Source organism: Hibiscus syriacus, unplaced genomic scaffold, assembly GCF_006381635.1.
Source record: "Hibiscus syriacus cultivar Baekdansim isolate YM2019G1 unplaced genomic scaffold, ASM638163v2 tig00112517_pilon, whole genome shotgun sequence".
NCBI classification, from domain to species: Eukaryota; Viridiplantae; Streptophyta; class Magnoliopsida; order Malvales; family Malvaceae; genus Hibiscus; species Hibiscus syriacus.
The window spans coordinates 73351-93970 of record NW_024063353.1 but is presented as its reverse complement, the minus strand read 5'-3'; positions in this window follow the sequence as shown (position 1 = coordinate 93970).

Genomic DNA, 20620 nt, shown 5'->3' with positions numbered 1-20620 from the left:
TTAGTGACTAACTGTGTAGTGTACCCTTTTTTTTAAAGTATAATATTAACCAATATCTATCGAAAGTTGGACCATACGATTTTTCATTTTTTTCTTCTAAATCACGAATTGTTTTTATTATTTTATTTTAAATGAAATTAAACTTAAATAATCGGTTCTAAATTTTTAAAATTAAGTATATTTTATGAGTATTTATATGTTTAATAATTATCTAAATTAAAAGCAAATATATTTTGACAAAATCTGAGAAAGATTTTTACTGTTGAATTTTATTTTCCATCACCTTTAACTAATCCAGTTTACCATTGTGGACCGCTGACATTTCATCCTTTCTTTCAGTCAATTGATTCTGATACTTTTGCCAACTGATTTTGAAATTGAATTTGGCAGAAATTGAAGAATATCATTCTATCTGTATATGAATAATTATTATTATAAATATATTTTTAAATAAAATAACAAAAAGATCAATGTTTAAGAAATTATAAGAGTCTAATGATCTATCAGCGTTGCATAAATTGTTATAATTATGTATTTTAATATAAAATATTTTATAATTTCCGAGAATTTAGATAGAATAACTCACAATTTTTAATAATTAATTATATATGTATTGCATATGAAAACTATAACATATATTATAGACACTAATTTTCGTCCACATTTTTTATATATACATATATATATATATATATATATATATATTATATAGTTTGCAAATTATTTTTGAAACTACGTATATAATTTATAGTTTTAAAACATTTTAAATATATATAATATATAATTTTTTTAAAAAAGAACTTTTTGAAAACTATATAGTATATAATTTTTAAAACGTTTGAAAAATATATGTTGAAAACATTTTGATATTTCGATATAACAAATTAAGTTAAATGAATTTTAAGATTTTCCAAAAAAAAATTCTAAGTATATTCGATATAATTATTCGAATATCAAAATATTACTCCAAATCTTTCAAATGCTATTTTTAATCATTACTCAAGTGTAAAATTAAGTTTTAATCTTAAAATAATTTCAAAACGATTTTACAAAATATTTCGAACCATCTCAAAGCCAAAAATTCCAGATTGCTCAGAGGGAACCGATTCCCCCCCAAGGGGTACCGATTCCCCCCTAAATGGTTTGGCTCCGAGAATTCCAGTATGCTCGGAGGGAACCGATTCCCCCCCTAGGGGGTACCGATTCCCCCTGTGTAACGGTCGAAATATTTGAATTTTACACTTAGGGAACCGATTCCCCCTAAGGGGTACCGATTCCCCCCACGCTCCAAACTATTTTATTAATTGATTTCACACTAAAACGGCTATATTATCTTCATTAATGATCCCCAACGTTCAGAAGTGATTCAAGGTGTATTTAAGCAAGCTTAGAAGCCATTGATCAATAACAAGAAACATCAAGCAATTAGAATCAAGAGAGAATCAAAGAGAAAGCATCAAACCTCAAGTTTGAGCATTTCAAGCTTATTTTTCATTCAATATTCATTTTGCTTTCAAGAACACTTATTGTGCTCAATTGTATTCATTCTTGAGTGTTCTTTTCTTTGTTCTATAATTGTGCAAACAATCTACCTTGTGAGGATTTCCTTGTAAGTTTGCAAATTTGTATTGTTCTCTTTGGGATAGAGCGTTCTCAAGAATTTGGGGTATAATTCTTGAGGGTTTGTAAGGTTACTCTTTGTCCTCAAAAGAAAGACAAATTAGTGAATTTGTGGAAAATCCTTAGTGTGGATAGCTAAGGTAGTGGACGTAGACTTTGGTTGAGAAAGTCGAACCACTCTAAATCGTTGTGCAATTTCTTTCAATTTTCTGCAAAAGCTTCCACCAAAATTTTTACTGCCAATTCACCCCCCCTCTTGGCCAATTCCGTCAATCGATTAACTCAACAATTGGCATCAAAGCCTAACTCATTTGAAGGTTTAATCACCTCTTGAGTCGATTCGGGAAGAGTTACATCGATAATCAAAGTCATCAATGGCCTCTACTTCAAACTTCGACTCCGGTCTTGATTCAATGCCCGTCAACAAGCCTCCTTTCTTCAATGGGGCTAATTATGCCTATTGGAAAAATAGGATGAGGTACTTCATTCAAGCAAGTGACATGGGAGCATGGAATGTAGTAGAAGAATGATACTTTAAGCCTCTCACTCATCCAAGATTATGGAGTGAAAGAGAGACAAAAATGTTCCAGCTCAACTCCAAAGCCATTCATATCATATTTTGTGCTCTTGAACCAGATGAATACGGAAGAGTTTCATCTTGTACAACCGCCAAAGAAATATGGGACAAACTTCAAGTCACTCATGAAGGTACCGATGAGGTAAAGAAATCTAAAATTAGTATTCTAACGCATAGCTATGAAAAATTTCAGGATGAAACCAAATGAAGATATCAAAGCTATGACGGATAGATTCTCAACAATTGTCAATGGTCTCAAATCATATGGAGAGATCATTTCAAATGAAAAGCTTGTGAGGAAGTTAGTCTACTCGCTCCCAAATTCGTGGCAATCAAAGAAGACGGTAATCATCGAGTCTAAGGATCTAACATCCTTAACTCTTGAAAAGCTAATCGGTTCACTCCTCACTCATGAAATGATGCTTGAAGATGAGGTGGACCTTGATAAGATTGAAGAGACACCAAAGGAGAAGGAGAAGAAGAAAAACATTGGAGTTGCTCTCAAATCCACAAAAAATGAGAGTGACTCGGATGAAGATGACGATGACGAGGAAATGGTATTGTTTGCCAAACGGTTCAGAAAAATGATGAGACCTTACCGAGGAAGAAAATTCAAACGAAATGAAGGCCTCAAAAATGAACCAAAAGAGAAGGACCCGATCATTTGCTATGAATGCAAAAAGCCGGGGCATGTCAAAATATGATTGCCCACAATTGAAGAGAAAGGATCAATCAAAGAATAAACACAAGGCTCATGTGGCTACATGGAGCGATGAAGAAGGTTCTGATGAAGAGGAACAAGAAGTAGCAAACTTGTGCTTAATGGCATTCGAGGAAGATTCTAAGGTAACCTCTAACTCATCTGATTTTGATGATTTATCCTATGATGAGTTATTAGAGGAATATAATGGGTTGGCTATGGATTATGAGAAATTGTTTTTAAAATATAAAAATGATGTTTCAAAATTGAAAAATGAAATAAACTCATATCCAAAACCAACAACGATCTTGAAAGTAAAATCAAAGATTTGCAAATCAAACTAGAAGAGTTTGAAAAAAAAAAATTTGGATTTGAAAAATTTACTTTCAAAGGTCAATAATGATTATCAAAAGAAAATTGATGATCTTAAAACTTCTTTTGATAAAGTTGGAACAAAACGTTTTGAAAATGGAGAAAATTCAAAATCCAACTTTGTTAGAAAAGGTTTTAAAAACTACAATCATAGAAGTCCCCAAAGAACCTCTAATGGAAAAATCGTTAGAAGTATATGGGTTCCTAAAGAGCTCATTACCACTAAAGATAAGGATATCCTACACAAATGGATACCTAAGGGGACTAGGATTTTGGAAACTAATGAATATGGACCTAAAAGAATTTGGGTACCAAAAATTAGAAATTAATCTATGTTTGTAGGAAAAGGAGCATTGCTACAAGGCACGGGAAAAAAAATCCAAATTCATGGTACCTTGATAGTGGATGCTCAAGACACATGACCGGAGATAAAAACCGGTTCATTGAACTTAACGCCAAAAATGGAGGAGAAGTGACTTTTGGTGATGATTCAAAAGGTCACATTGAAGGTATTGGAACTATTAGTAATATCTCTTCCATACAAATTAAGAATGTTTTATACGTGAATGGATTAAAGCATAATCTATTGAGTATTAGTCAATTTTGTGATAAGGGATTCAATGTCATGTTTGATATTAATGGTTGTAAAGTCATTGACATTGCATCTAATCGGATTATGCTTGTTGGTCATAGAATAGGAAACATATACATGGTGCATTTAGATTCTATTGATATGACTAATTTGTTCCTAGTTGCTAAGGATGAACATGATAGTTGGTTATGGCATAGGAGACTAGGACATGCTAGTATGAGTGTTTTGCAACGGCTAACTCAACGTGATTTAGTTCGAGGGTTGCCTAAGCTTAAATTTGATAATGATAAAATCTGTGATGCTTGTACTAAAGGAAAACAAAAGCGAGTTTCTTTTAAATCCATTAATGACGTATCAAATAGTAGAGTATTACAATTGATCCATATAAATCTTTTTGGGCCAACTAGGACTACTACCTTGGGTGGAAAACAATATGCATTTGTCTTGGTAGATGACTACTCTAGATATACTTGGGTTCTATTCTTAAGTACTAAAGATGAAGCATTATAAAAATTCATCACATTTTCAAAAGTAATCCAAAACGATAAAGGTTACTCTATAACTAGTGTTAGGAGTGATCATGGCACTGAATTTGAAAATCTTGGATTTACTGAGTTTTGTAATTCTAATGGTATTAGTCACAATTTTTCAGCACCTAGAACCCCTCAACAAAATGGAGTTGTTGAGAGAAAAAATCGAACTTTAGAAGAAATGGCTAGAACCATGCTTTGTGAAAATAATTTGCCAAAATGTTTTTGGACGGAAGCCACAAATACCGCTTGTTATGTTGTAAATCGAGTAATGATTAGGCTAATTTTAAAGAAAACTCCATATGAAATTTTCAAAAATAAAAAGCCTAACATTAGCTATTTCATCCTTTTGGATGTAAATGTTTTGTTTTGAATAACGGTAAAGAAAACCTTGGCAAATTTGATGCTAAAGTGATGAAGGAATTTTTCTGGGTTATTCTTAAATTCTAAAGCTTATCGAGTATTTAATAAAAGAACTTTAGTTGTAGAAGAGTATACATGTGTTTTTGATGATAATCCCCTTCCGAGGAAGGATTCTTGTGTTAATGATGATGTAGGTATATAAATACAAATGACGTTAGACATGACGTTGGAGAATCATCATTAAAAGAAGAAACGAAAGATGAGGAAACTCATGATCCCCTCGAGAATCCAACCATTGAAGAAAGGGAAGTATCTTATCCAAGAGAGTACAACTATGTCAAGGATGGTGAGATTATAGGTGATCCATCCAAAGGGGTAACAACTCGATCTTCTCTTAGAAATATTTGTAATTATGTTGCATTTATTTCATGCATAGAGCCTAAAAATATTAAAGAATCATTAAATAATGAACATTGGATTATGGCTATGCAAGAAGAATTAAATCAATTTGAGAGAAGTAAAGTATGGACATTAGTTGAAAGGCCTAGTAATAAATCTACTGTAGGTACTAGATGGGTATTTAGGAATAAGCTTGATGAGAGTGGTAATATAGTGAGAAACAAGGCTAGACTTGTTGCTCAAGGGTATACTCAAGAAGAAGGCATAGACTATGATGAAACATACGCTCCCGTAGCTAGGATGGAAGCAATTAGAATGTTATTAGCATTTCATGTTTTCATGAATTTAAATTATATCAAATGGATGTTAAAAGTGCATTTTTAAATGGTTTTATAAAGGAAGAAGTGTATGTGGAACAACCTCCAGGTTTTGAAGATTCAAAATTTCCAGATCATGTTCTTAAATTGACAAAAGCGCTTTATGGTTTAAAAGAAGCTCCTAGAGCTTGGTATGAAAGATTGTCAAATTTTTTAATTGAAAAAGGTTTTTCAAAAGGGAAGGTTGACACTACATTGTTTTTAAAGCACAAAGGTAAAGATTTATTAGTAGTTCAAATTTATGTTGATGATATAATATTTGGTTCTACTAATGATGTTCTTTGCCAAGAATTTTCTAAGCTAATGCAAAGTGAATTCGAAATGAGCATGATGGGGGAACTCTCATTTTTCTTGGGACTCCAAATCAAGCAAAGAAAAGATGGCATCTTCATCAATCAAGCTAAATACGTCAAAGATATACTTAAGAAGTTTGGACTGAAAAATGGCAAACCTCATGACACTCCAATGAGCTCTTCAACAAAGCTTGACTTAGATGAAGGAGGTAAATGTGTAGATGTTAAATTATATAGGTCAATGATTGGATCACTACTTTATCTAACTGCAAGTAGACCGGACATTATGTTTAGTGTTTGCTTATGTGCTAGATTTCAATCATGCCCTAAGGAATCACATTTACTAGTTGTTAAGAGAATCTTTAGATACCTTAAGGACACTTCTAGTTTAGGACTTTGGTATCCTAGAGACTCTGGATTTAGCTTGCATGCTTTTTCTGATGCGGATTATGGAGGATGCAAATTACATAGGAAAATCACTCTGGTACTTGATAATTCATTGGAAATATGATGATTTCTTGGTTTTCAAAGAAACAAAATTGTGTTGCATTATCTACCACTGAAGCCGAATACATTTCAGCTGGTAGTTGTTGTGCACAAGTTTTATGGATGAAACAACAACTTTTTGATTATGGAATTGAAGTTGGTACCATTCCTATCAAGTGCGACAATACTAGTGCTATTTGTCTCACTAAAAATTCCATCCAACACTCTAGAACTAAGCACATTGAAATAAGACATCACTTCATTAGAGACCATGTCACTAAGGAAGATGTAGTTCTAGAATTTGTTTATACTTTGCACCAATTAGCGGATATCTTTACAAAACCTTTAGACAATGAAAGATTTTGGACACTTAGGAGAGAATTAGGTTTGACCAACCTATCTTCACTTAGTGTTTAAAATAATTTTAGCACTTTTAAGACTAAATGAAAAATGCTAATTTTTGATTGCATTCATTGCTATTAGTTAGGGGGAGTTTATGATTCTTGATGAAAAATTAATTTTATGTTTAAATATCGTTTAAAGAATAATTTGATTGTTTGAACATGATTAATTTTCAATATATGAGTTGCTAATACCACTAGAGAAAATTAATTTAGCATTTTGTGTGTTTAAAATCGGATTTTAGCATTTTGGTACAGAGGGAATCGATACCTCCATGAGGGAACCGATTCCCCCTTTGAAGGGGAACCGATTCCCCCCACAGGGGAATCGATACCCCCCTGGGGTTCTGGATTTTAACACGGGTAGAACCCTTAAAACCTAAAACCCTCTTCTTCTCTCATTCACGCCGTTTCTCCCTCTCTACTCTCTCAAATTTCTATTTTACCTCAAATCAACGATTTTAATCGGAATTCACTTCAAACATCATCTTCTAAACCTGCTAGCATCATTAAAATCGTGCAAACAACATCAAAATCCACTCAATCTCATCTTTCAAGGTAAATTTTTCTAAACTCTCTATTTCATTGATTTTGAACATAGGACTAGTTTTAATTAGTTCTAGGTAGAAATAGTGATCGGGCATTGATTGTTTAGTGATTAGAAACTAGATATTACAACTAATTTCATCAAAAACACAAGAATTTTCCAAAATATTTGAAATTTTCGAAATAATAAAAAAATTTTGTTTTTCAAATTATTGTGTTTTGATTGAATTATGTTGTTGTTATGAAAACTATACATATATTATTTTTCAAAATCTTATTTTTCAATAGTTTTCAAAAACTTTTCCCATTAGAATTGAATTAGAGAACCTTGAAATATTGAGGACTCAATTGAGTTTTGGGATTGATTGAATTGCATACATGTGTTTTCTAAATTGCAGGTTATCTATCCTATTTCGATTTCCTAAACCATGTCCAATCCTAAACGAGCTAGGTCATCATCTAGTCGCTCACACCGTCAACCAAATCCACCTCCAAATCCTCCTCTTATTCCTGAAATTCCTAATCCTAATCCCATTGATCCTAATTTGACTATCCAAAACTCATGCTTCAATCATCCTAGTCCTAGAAATCATCATTTTTGGTATTATCAATATTTCGATTCTTACAAAATTAGAGAAGAACGTATCCCTTCTCGTCAAGCTATGTTAGATATTAATTTTAAATATCTTCCTCTTTTACAAGAGTGGAAATTTGATAAACTTTTTGATCTTGAACCTGTTGTCTACCATCAACTTGTTCGTATCTTCTATTCTAATGTTGTTTGTGTTAAAAACTGAGCTGAAACCGAAACCATAGGAGTTCGTTCCTACCTCCTAGGACAATTCTTATATAATGACTTCGCTTACATAACCAATGCATTCGGATTAGATAATGATGGTATTTCAAATGAAAAACAAATCTTAGGATCTCGATATAAAAGAAGGGATAGTGCAAGTGTCTTAGACCTTCATAAACGTTTTCTTCATCTAATGATTTCTTGGTGGTTTCGACCATCCGGATGTCGTTATTCTACTCTTAGAGCCTTGGATCTTTGGTGGTTACATTGTTTCGAAAACAATATTAAAATAAACCTACCTCAGATCATCTTTGTTGAAATTGTTGAAACTGTAAATCTTGTTCCTAACAAGAAACTCTGTTCATCTCTAGTTTACGGTTGCATTTTGAGTAATATTTTTTCGAAAGTCGGGCTTAGAGTAGGTCTAGATGCCTCCTTTCCTCTAAAGAAACAAATTAATCTTCTTTCTTTAACGAGAGCGGGATGGATAAAGGATAAGGAAACCAGTGAATGGGTTCGATCGTCTGAACATACTCCGGGAGCTAGTTCTTCACGAGCTCAACCAGAAGCTGACGACGATCTCGAGCTTCAACAATTAATGCGAGACAACGATGAAGCCGAAGATGAGCCTAAACAGCCCGAGGAGCAAGCACAACAAATGCATCAAATGCCTTCATATTTTCAATCTTTTATGGAGACATTCGATTTTCGATATGCTACCATGGATTCACGCTTTACTTCTATAGAGTCCCATTTATCCACAATGGGAGCTCAACAATTAGAAATCCTCCGAGAGATACGCACAAATAATGCTTTGATGAATGAACGTATTGATGCACTCTCACACGAGATGGCCGCTATGCGAGCTTGTTTTCCTCCTCCCGATCCGGATGTTTAATTCTGTGTTTAACTTTAAAACTTTGAACTAAAAGATTATTGTTTCAACATTTTGAATATTTTGGATTGTTTGATTTTGTGGATTGTTAGACTTTGGATTTGTTTGGATGTTTGAATTTATATATTTGGTTTAATTAAATTTATTGCATCATTTACAACATGTTAGATATATGACCAATTTTGACATATCACATTGTTTATGAATATTGATTATGAAACTAATGGCTAATGTTTCTCTTGATTGTGATCTTAGCAGCTTAAACTATAATCAAATTGGCTAAATGATTTCAAAAACCTTGTTTAAAATCTTTTACGAATCTTTTTGATTTAACAAAAAGGGAGAGAAGTGTTAAATATTTTAAATGGGAGAAGTGTTAAAGTAAGGGGAAGTAATTTTTCAAAAATGTCATTTATTTGATTTCAAAATCTTAAAATTACTAAAATGTTTTGTTATATCAAAAAGGGGGAGATTGTTGAAAACATCTTGATATTTCGATATAACAAATTAAGTTAAATGAATTTTAAGATTTTCCAAAAAAAAATTCTAAGTATATTCGATATAATTATTCGAATATCAAAATATTACTCCAAATCTTTCAAATGTTATTTTTAATCCTTACTCAAGTGTAAAATTAAGTTTTAATCTTAAAATAATTTCAAAACGATTTTACAAAATATTTCGAACCATCTCAAAGCCAAAAATTCCATATTGCTCAGAGGGAACCGATTCCCCCCCAAGGGGTACCGATTCCCCCTGAATGGTTTGGCTCCGAGAATTCCAGTATGCTCGGAGGGAACCGATTCCCCCCTAGGGGGTACCGATTCCCCCCTGTGTAACGGTTGAAATATTTGAATTTTACACTTAGGGAACCGATTCCCCCTAAGGGGTACCGATTCCTCCCACGCTCCAAATTGTTTTATTAATTGATTTCACACTAAAACGGCTATATTATCTTCATTAATGATCCCCAATGTTTAAAAGTGATTCAAGGTCTATTTAAGCAAGCTTAGAAGCCATTTATCAATAACAAGAAACATCAAGCAATTAGAATCAAGAGAGAATCAAAGAGAAAGCATCAAACCTCAAGTTTGAGCATTTCAAGCCTATATTTCATTCAATATTCATTTTGCTTTCAAGAACACGTATTGTGCTCAATTGTATTCATTCTTGAGTGTTCTTTTCTTTGTTCTAGAATTGTGCAAATAATCTACCTTGTGAGGATTTCCTTATAAGTTTGCAAATTTGTATTGTTCTCTTTGGGAGAGAGTGTTCTCAAGAATTTGGGGTATAATTCTTGAGGGTTTGTAAGGTTACTCTTTGTCCTCAAAAGAAAGACAACTTAGTGAATTTGTGGAAAATCCTTAGTGTGGATAGCTAAGGTAGTAGACGTAGACTTTGGTTGAGAAAGTCGAACCACTCTAAATCACTGTGCAATTTCTTTCAATTTTCTGCAAAAGCTTCCACCAAAATTTTTATTGTCATTTCACCCCCCCTCTTGGCCAATTCCATCAATCGATTAACTCAACAATATATATAATATATAGTTTTTAAAAACATTTTTGAAAACTATATAATATATAGTTTTTAAAACATTTAAAAAACATATATATAATATATAGTTTTTAAAATCATTTTCAAAACTTATATAGTTTTTTAAAATATTTTTAGAAAACATTTTTGAAAACATTTTTTAATATGTATAATATATAGTCTGAAAATGTTTTTGAAACTTTTGAAATTTTTTTAGAATATATATTATATATATTTGTTTTTGTTTTTGTTTTTATTTTTATTTTTATTATTCATTTTTTATTTTTATTTTATTTATTTATTTATTTTTTCTCTCTCCAGGTCCAAAGTGCGTTCGGGTCTAGCATAGGCTAATAGACCTGAACCAACCTAAGTGCCTTAGGGTTTCACACACATTTCAATCAAACATCAACGCCGCACAAGTCAAGGAAACAGGCAGTCAAAGGGCAAGTTGGCCGGTCGGGAAACTCGGGACTGCACCATCCCGAGAATCCCGACCACGTGAACGTTGAGGGGAACGACCCCATTATCATCAGAAACAGCCTTCACCGAGGGGTTATAAATACCCCGGTGAGGCCATGCAAGGAGGACACGGGTGCACAAAACAGTAAACCCACATAGGACCAACGAGCATCAACAGTATCATCGGAACAGAACCACACAGAAACGATGACCACCATCGAGCCAAAATAGACCAAAAAAATCCATCACAAATAGAGAAAGAAACCGTAGAACCATCACAAAACAACACCACAAACAAGAAAGCCAAAAAACATCAACAACCGAAACCAAGAACAACCACATCAAAGACATATAAAAACGGTGAAAGGTAAGGCTTTTTTCCTCATTAAGGTTCGACGAGAACACTGGTAGTGTGGAGAAACCCCGGCGAAGAAAGAAGGCAACGAGAAGCTGAAGAGACCGCCGACGAAGGTAAAAAACCGAAAGCTACTTTTTAGATCTACGCCGATTCAGCGCTTTGCAGGGGGAATCGGGCTTCGGGTTAGTGCTGAGGGGGTTGAGGAGGTCGTTTTGGTAGGCTTGGGTACTTTTTCGGCGACCGGAGCGAGGGTGTTACGGCAGAGGAGCCATCGGAGGGAGGTCGGATCTTGGCTGGTCTAGAGAGAAGCGAGAGAACTCTGATCTCTCTTATTTTTAGAGAGAGAATGAGAAAGAAAAATGAGGAAGAATGAGAGGACTTGGGCCTAATGGGGGTATTTATACCCTCCCCAAAACGACGTAGTTTTGGGGAGGGATCTGGCTGTAATTTCGCGCACGGATGAACTCCGTATATGGTCCCTATAACTTTTGTTCTTTACATTTTGGTCACTAAATTCAATTTTCGGTATTTCAATTTGGACTTTGAATTTATTATTATTTTCATTATAGTCCATAATTCATGTTTTATCCGAATTGGCCCAGGTATTTTTGTAGGTTTCAATTTAGCCACTAATCTTTTTTCCTGTTTTCTGATTCGACCACTATTTGTTAAAATTTTGTATTTGATTCTTTTTGCTTATTTTTTTGATTCTTTTGTTAATATTTATTTACGCTTTTTTTATTTTCATTTTTCCAATATTTAACTTATTTCTATTTTTTATCATTATTTTTTTATTAAATTGTATTTCTGTTTCTGTTTCTTTTTATTTTTTTTCTTTCTTTATTATTATTTTTTTAACTTTTTATTTATTTAATTTTCCCCTTTTTGATTTATTATTATTTTTCTTTGATTTATTTGATATTTATTATTATTTTTTTTATCTAATATTTTTTTATATTTTTAGAAGAATTTCAACCACAAAAAGGTAAGTAATTAGAATCTGGTTTTTAAATTTAAATTTAAATTTAAATTTTTAATTTTCGCAATTAAGACAACCGGCAAATTAATTGGTATCGAAAGGGCGGTTCAAGGGTGCTAATCCTTCCTTGACCGTAACCGACTCCCGAGCCCGAGACGTTTCTGGTACAACGTAGATCATGTAAGACGGTGTCTGACCCACCTAAATTCGTTTTAAACTGGTCGGTGGCGACTCTAACCCAAATTATTCAAGTCGAAGCCCAATTCCGGGCCCAACCAAAAGACAGTCGCAACAGCTTGGCGACTCTGCTGGGGACAGGTAAGTGAGTCAGGCCGAAATTAATTTTCGGTTGTCTTTTTTTAGCGAAAATTAAATTTAAATTTATTTATTCGATTCCAATTATTTATCTTTGATTATTTTTTTCAAATAAATAGTTGTACTAATGTTTTTTCAATGATTTCAGATTTTTGGAAAAAAAATCATCTCAAGCTCTATACCTGAGCTCTGAACCCTATTTAAGTGGGGGTAAAAACAACACATTCGTGTATAATTTATTCACCGTGCGGGCCTAGCAAGTAGCCTTCGGGATTCATATACCTTATGTCTTCCTGTGAATTTATTCACCGCATAGGCATAAGAGAATGTTTCCTCTTAAGTTTAACTTAGTCCACATAAGCTTGTAATGGGCTTAGGACTAAGGGTCTGGCAAGCCCAAGGGGACACCGGCAAGGAGAACTCGAGTACCTTTTTAGAACCTAAATCGGGAAAGTACAGGGAATTAGAACCTACCCCAAAACCTCATTCTAAACCCTAGGTTGCTTTGATTTTATTTCATGCTTTACTTTCTGTTCAAAGCATGTGAACTAGACAAATATAAGGTTTAGGATTTGTTTGAAATTAGCATGCGAGATAGAGATCATGTCCGGGTAGGAACAATAAGTATGTGGGGTATAAATCATGTGGGGTAGAATTTTTCATTTTTATTATTGTTTTGATTTACCTCACTAACTTTTTTTGTTCTCTTTTATTTTGTTTTCATCGTTTGCATCATTTAAAACGAGGTGTTGATCCACCAAAACGTGTTTGTTAAACATGAATAGTATGTATTAATGGACAAAGGGGTTATAATAAAAAGAGATAAAAAGCTCAGAAGCCCAGTCGTGGTCAAAAAATACTCAGAGGCAAAGGTTGCAGGGGCAAGACGAGGAAAAAGTTACTAACCCGGATAGTCCTTTCGAAAACTACGAGAACAATATGGCGAAACCGTAGCTAAGATGGAGACCATTATTGACGAATTTCAGAAACATGTCGATAAACTTTAGATGGAGGGTTCCGATGGCACTTTCGTTTGGAACAAGCTCGACATAGAGTGAAAGCCGGAGATGCAGTCTTTCGAGACCTTTTTTGGGGCAAGCAGCTCGTCACCCGCACAAGTTTAGCTAAATGAACCAGAATGGTTCGATAGGATATTCAACCGGTGAAAAATGCAGAAGACGAATCAACTTGTCAGAAGCTGTGCGGGATCTATACCATCAAAAAGTTTTTTGTCTCTTTAGACGTAACACTTTTGTCCCCAATAAGGATTATTCAGAATAACAGGCACATTTTTGGATCAATGCCTCAGACATTTCATGCATCGTGCATTCTTGCATATTTCGCATAATTTTTTCATTACATTCACACGAACTAACAAGAGATTTTCATAACGGAATGGTACAAACACTGGACATACCTCCACAAGCTTCGGACATGTGTCATCTTCATTCAAACCGAAAGGAAGATGGAAGCCAGAATTACTCAGATCGAAGAGAACATATTGAAGCTCCAGAGAGAATTAGAAGAAAAGATAAATCAGAATAGCCAGAGTACCCTAGATGCAATCACGAAAGGCCAAGAGTCATTGGTTGATAAGATTGTTGCCAAGTTAGTTGGCCTACGTCAGACAAGTGCTCCTGGGGCAGGCTCATCGGAAGGGGTAACTATACTACCTACCCCGCAAGTGGTTGTCACTCAGAATCTTACCAAGACTTCAAGATAATTCGGATATTTACCGTATTCTGAAATTTGATGAAGAGGTTAAAATAATGAGGGTAGAAATTACCATTAAACCAGGAGGTAGGACGAGTGCAAAGCCTCCTCTGAAGAAAAAATAAAGAGAGATCATCAACATTTCAAAATCGTTTGCAGTTGTACCCTCTTCTAGGAAAGAACCAATGAGAGAAAATGAGCATTTCGATCTCATTCCCATGACATACAAGGAGCTCTACCAACAACTGTTTGACACACATGTGGTGTCACCCTATCCCGAGATACCTCTAAAGCCCTCATACCCCAGGTGGTATGACAAAAATATGCACTGTGAATATCATGGTGGTGTTCCAGGGCATGCTATTGAAAATTGCCTCCCCTTTAAGAGGGTTATCCAAAGGATGTGTAACAGGGGTTGGATTCATTTTAACAATTCAGAATCACCCCACGTTGTACAGAACCCTCTACCTAATCATCAAGAGAATAAGGAAAGTGCAATCACCAAGAAAAAGGGTAAAAAGGCCAAAACCAGAGTTTTCGAAGTGAATACACCTCTTGCTTGGGTATGGAGGCAAATGATAAATGTGGGGTTTCTTGCACCACATCCTAGCACATCAGATTCCAAAGGTGGCAGTCATTGTTGTTATCACAATGAAGATGGACATGATGTACAAGAATGTGTCGAATTTAGAGCCTTGATCCAGCTAATGATGGACAGAAAATAGCTGGAATTTTATAATGAAAGCAATGAGACTCCCAAAGCAGAAAAAGTCATGGAAAATGGGGCATCCTGATAAGGCCTTATTCAATTTTGTGGCATTCTATTTGAGTTTGTTTTTTTCCATATTTTCTCAAGTTTTTTGTAAGAACATTTGAATAAATTTATGTTACTTTAATGATGACGAGCAATGAATCACATTTGCAAACTTGCAATTCTTTGAATATCAACTGAATTAAGAAACTCTGTAAATGGTTCAAAGTTACAAATCTTTGACAAAGTAACATGATTTAAAATAAGGACTTTGGCCTTACCCAGAATATACACTCAAACACCGTACTCTGCTCTTGAAATTTAACCTTTTTCCTTTCATAAAGTGCGGACAACATAGGGCATCATTTGCATATGACAATTGTTATACTTTTTGTTTAAGACGTTCAATGATGATCATTATCTTTACAGATGGAATAGTCGAGTAAGTGAATATAGTTTAGGTCAGTTGCTTAAAAATTGAACTCTAAAGATGAAATTTTTAGTTTCAATAACACCTAGACTATAACAGGTTCTTCTTGAAAATCTTAAGAAATTAAATCCGTAAAGCTGAGCTATTCCACTAAGGCAATTGGTTATAGAGGAAACTTGAAAGCCCTGGCCTTATAAGTAGATTACGTTCAAACCATGACATTGCTCGAACACTTGGGAATTTGGTGTTTGCTCCACTGCTATTGTCCGGTCGAAGAATTTGTGATAAGATGAACCCTTCAGTGAACTTGATAAAATTGATTATAATGTTAAGTTGTCCCTCTGAAGCAATTAGTTAAACTCCTCGGCTTTATGGATTCAGCTAGCCATATAACGACAAATTAAATCAAATTTTTCTAAGCAAGAAAGTTTCGGTAAAATGGACTAATGGAGTTAAGGAACACCTGTTATAGTCAAATACATACGAGCACTCAAGAATTTCATTTTTAGACCGATATTTCTGCACTACCTTTGTTAGAAGAGCTTACAAAACTTGAACAAATGGAAGATTTCAGATGACCAAAATAGAAGGTCTTGTAATTGATCAGGCTAGTTGCGTCATTTTGTCCGCATCCAATTAAAATACCAAGCCAAAGAAAAGCCTGTTGCAATAACCGAAAAAATGACCTTTTTGTGGCTGAAACCTTAGGTTAACCTAAAGATAACTCATCCATTCGAACATTTGTCAAAGAGTTATAACTCTGAAAGCATTAAAAGAGCTATTGATTCCTTTGATATACTTTGAACTCATGTTTTGATTCAATTGCGAGTCTGAATTAAGGAGCAATATTTTACAACATTTTTATCCTTTTCCCTCATATAAAACAAGAAAAATGAGAAAAACATTTTCAAACAGAACAGTCTCAGATTTGAAAGGTTTGTAAAGCCAAAGCTCGAAAAGAGAATGGGGCACGATCGATTCTGAGGACTAGATTGGAAGACAAAGCACGAGACTTCATCCAAGAAATAACACATAATTCATTCATGTTGCATGCATCTTAGACATACTTATGTGCATCACATTCATCATTTTAGCATACATGATTTTTACAGCTTTTAGAGTCAAGTTTCGACTTCAAGACGAATGATACTCGATTCAAAAGCACCTTTAAAGATTGATGGTGGTTGCTTAACTCAACAGTGATAATCTACACCTCAACCAACTCGACATATTACAAGATTGACAATCAGCTTCAGATGAGTTCGAGAACTTATTTAGAACGAATTCATTTCGACTAAACTCAACAACGAGTAGTAGGTTTCCAGTTAACACTTTCAAGCCAGATTTCAATTCCACGACGAAATATATACGGCTAACAGAATTTATTAGTGGACTTTCCCGTGAAGAGGAGTCATCCAAAAAAATCATATTACTTGGTTCAGACCCGCTCAGAGGAACCACCTGAAGAACTATGACCGGCTTAGACCTGTGAAGGGAAGCCATTTTTTTAAAGACAACATTTACAGCATAACTCAAGGCTGGAAGGGTTATCTGTGACCAAAAGACCTTCGAGTTCGACTACGCTCAGCTCCAAGGCACATCATTTGCAGCATAACTTAAGTCGAGAAAGGCTATCTGCCAAAGACCCTCGAGTTCGATTACACTCAGCTTTGAGGGCACATCATTTGTAGCATAACTTAAGTCGATAAGGGTTATCTGCCAACAAAAGACCTTCAAGTTCGACTATGCTCAGCTCAAGGGCACATCATTTTGTAGCATAGCTTAAATCGAGAAGGGTTATCTGCCATCCAAAGACTTTCGAGTTCGACTACGCTCAGCTCCAATGCACATCATTTGCAGCATAAACTCAAGTCGAAAAGGGCAATCTACCAAAGACCCTCGAGTTCGATTACACTCAGCTTTGAGAATACATCATTTACAGCATAACTCAAGGCTAGAAGGGTTATCTGTCACCAAATACCTTCGAGTTCGACTGCGCTCAGCTCCAAGGCACATCATTTGCAGCATAGCTTAAGTCGAGAAGGGTTATCTGCCAACCGAAGACCTTCGAGTTAGATTACACTCATCTCAGAGGCAAACCAAATCTACAGCATAACTTGAAGCAAGAAGGGCTATTTGTCAATAAAATTGTCGAGTTCAATTCCATTCAGCTCGATGACACCTCAATCACACTACTGCCCGACTACAATCGAGGTTTTCAAGTCGAGAAGAAGACATGGGTTAACCGTGCCTTAATGACAAAAAACCGCCTTCCGACAGTATAATTTAAGTCGAGAAAAGCCATATGTCGACGAGGACATTTCTAGTTCGATTTCATTCAGCTCGAAGGCCTATCAACCAAACGGTGGAGTCAATGAACTACTTTACAGTCAATTTTTTAACTAAGGTCTTTAAACCGAGAAGAAGACCGAGGTTGACTATAATTGGGCAACGAGAAGCCGCATTCTGATTCAAATCTCGAAGTACAGTTTCAATTTTATATCATTTCAAGATGGACTCGACTTCGCGACGGAGGAGCCATCCGCAACCCAATTCGACATGGAGTTATTCTTCAACTCCATCGAACGAAAATTTGTGACTTCTTATTTTTGTCCTATTTTTCGTTCCATTAAAAAGGACAAAGAGGGGCAGCTGTAGACACTAATTTCCATCCATATCATTTTATATATATATTATATAGTTTGCAAATGATTTTTGAAACTACGTATATAATATATAATTTTAAAACATTTAGAAAATATATATAATATATAGTTTTTTAAAAAAAAATTGAAAACTATATAATATATAGTTTTTAAAACATTTGGAAAATATATATAATATATAGTTTTTAAAAACATTTTTGAAAACTATATAATATATAGTTTTAAACATTTTAGAAAATATATAATATATAGTTTTTAAAATTATTTTTGAAAACTTATATAATATATAATTTTAAAAACATTTTAAAAACATATATATAATATATAGTTTTTAAAATCATTTTGAAAATTTATATAATTTTTTTAAAATATTTTTAGAAAACATTTTTTAATAGGTATAATATATAGTTTGAAAATGTTTTTGAAATTTTGGAAACATTTTTAGAATATATATAATATATATTTGTTTTTATTATTTGTTTTTATTTTCATTTTTATTATTCGTTTTTTATTTTATTTATTTATTTTCTTTCTCTCCAGGTCCAAAGTGCGTTCGGGTCCAGCATAGGCTAATAGGCCTGAACCAGCCCAAGTGCCTTAGGGTTTTACACACATTTCAGTTAAACATCAACGCCGCGCAAGTCAAGGAAACAGGCAGTCAAAGGGCAAGTCGATCGGTCGGGAAAATTGGGATTGTATCATCCCGAGAATCCCGGCCACGTGAATGTTGAGATGAACGACCCCATTATCATCGGAAATGGCCTTCACCGAGGGGTTATAAATTCCCCGGTGAGGCCGTGCAAGGAGGACACGGCTGCACCAAACAGTAAACCCACATAGGACCAACAGACATCAACAATATCATCGGAACAGAACCACACAAAAACGATGACCACCATCGAGCCATAACAGACCCAAAAAAATCCATCACAAAGAAAGAAAGAAACCGCAGAACTATCACAAAACAACACTACAAACAAGACAACCAAAATACATCAACAACCGAAACCAAGAACAACCACATCAAAGACATATAAAAACGGTGAAAGGCAACGCTTTTTGCCTCGTTAAGGGTCGACGGAGAAACCTCGGCGAAGGAAGAAGGCAACGAGAAGCTGAAGGGACCGCCGGCGAAGGTAAAAAGCCGAACGCGACTTTTTAGATCTACGTCGATTCGACGCTTTGCAGGGGAATCGGGCTTCGGGCTAGTGTTGAGGGGGTTGAGGAGGTCGTTTTGGTAGGCTTGGGTACTTTTTCGACCGCCGGAGCGGCGGCGTTACGGCGAAGGAGCCACCGGAGGGAGGCCAGATCTTGGTCGGGCTAGAGAGAAGCGAGAGAACTCTGATCTCTCTTATTTTTAGAGAGAGAACGAGAATAGAAAATTGAGGAAGTATGAGAGAACTTGGGCCTAATGGGGGGTATTTATACCCTCCCCAAAACGACGTAGTTTTGGGGAGGGATCTGGCTATAATTTCGTGCACGGGTGAACTCCGTATATGGTCTCTGTAACTTTTGTTCTTTGCATTTTGGTCACTAAATTCAATTTTCAGTATTTCAATTTAGACTTTAAATTTATTATTTTTGCATTATAGTCCCTAATTCATGTTTTATCTGAATTAGCCCAGGTATTGTTTGCATGTTTCAATTTAGCCACTAATCTTTTTTCATGTTTTCTGATTCGGCCACTGTTTGTTAAAATTTTGCATTTTGATCCTTTTTGCTTATTTTTCGATTCTTTTGTTAATATTTATTTACGTTTTTTTTTATTTTCATTTTTCCAATATTTAACTTATTTCTATTTTTTTATCATTATTCTTTTTATTAAATTGTATTTTCTGTTTCTTTATTTTTTTTTCTTTCTTTAATTTTATTCAATTTTATTATTATTTTTTTAACTTTTTCTTTATTTACTTTTTGCCCTTTTTGATTTATTATTATTTTCTTTGATTTATTTGATATTTATTATTATTACTATTATTATTTTTTTATCTAACATTTTTTTTATTTTTATAGAAGAATTCCAACCACTCAAAGGTAAGTAATTAGAATCTGATTTTTAAATTTTAATTTTAATTTTTTGCAATTAAGACAACCGATAAATTAATTAGTACCGAAAGGGCGGTTCAAGGGTGCTAATTCTTCTTTGACCGTAACCGACTCCCGAGCCCGACACGTTTCTGGTACAACGCAGTTCAGGTAAGACGGTGTCCGACCTACCTAAATTCGTTTTAAACTGATCGGTGACGACTCTAACCCAAATTATTCAAGTCGAAACCCAATTCCGGACCCAACCGAAAGACGATTCCGGAATATATGATTATAAAAATCCATTTAAAATGAAATATAATAATATTATAAATATTTATAATTAAATTTAAACAAAAATTCAAAATAAAGATTGAATCATAAAATGTGATTCGTCAATTCGAATGACAAACTTTAACTCTAGTTACATTTATAACAAAC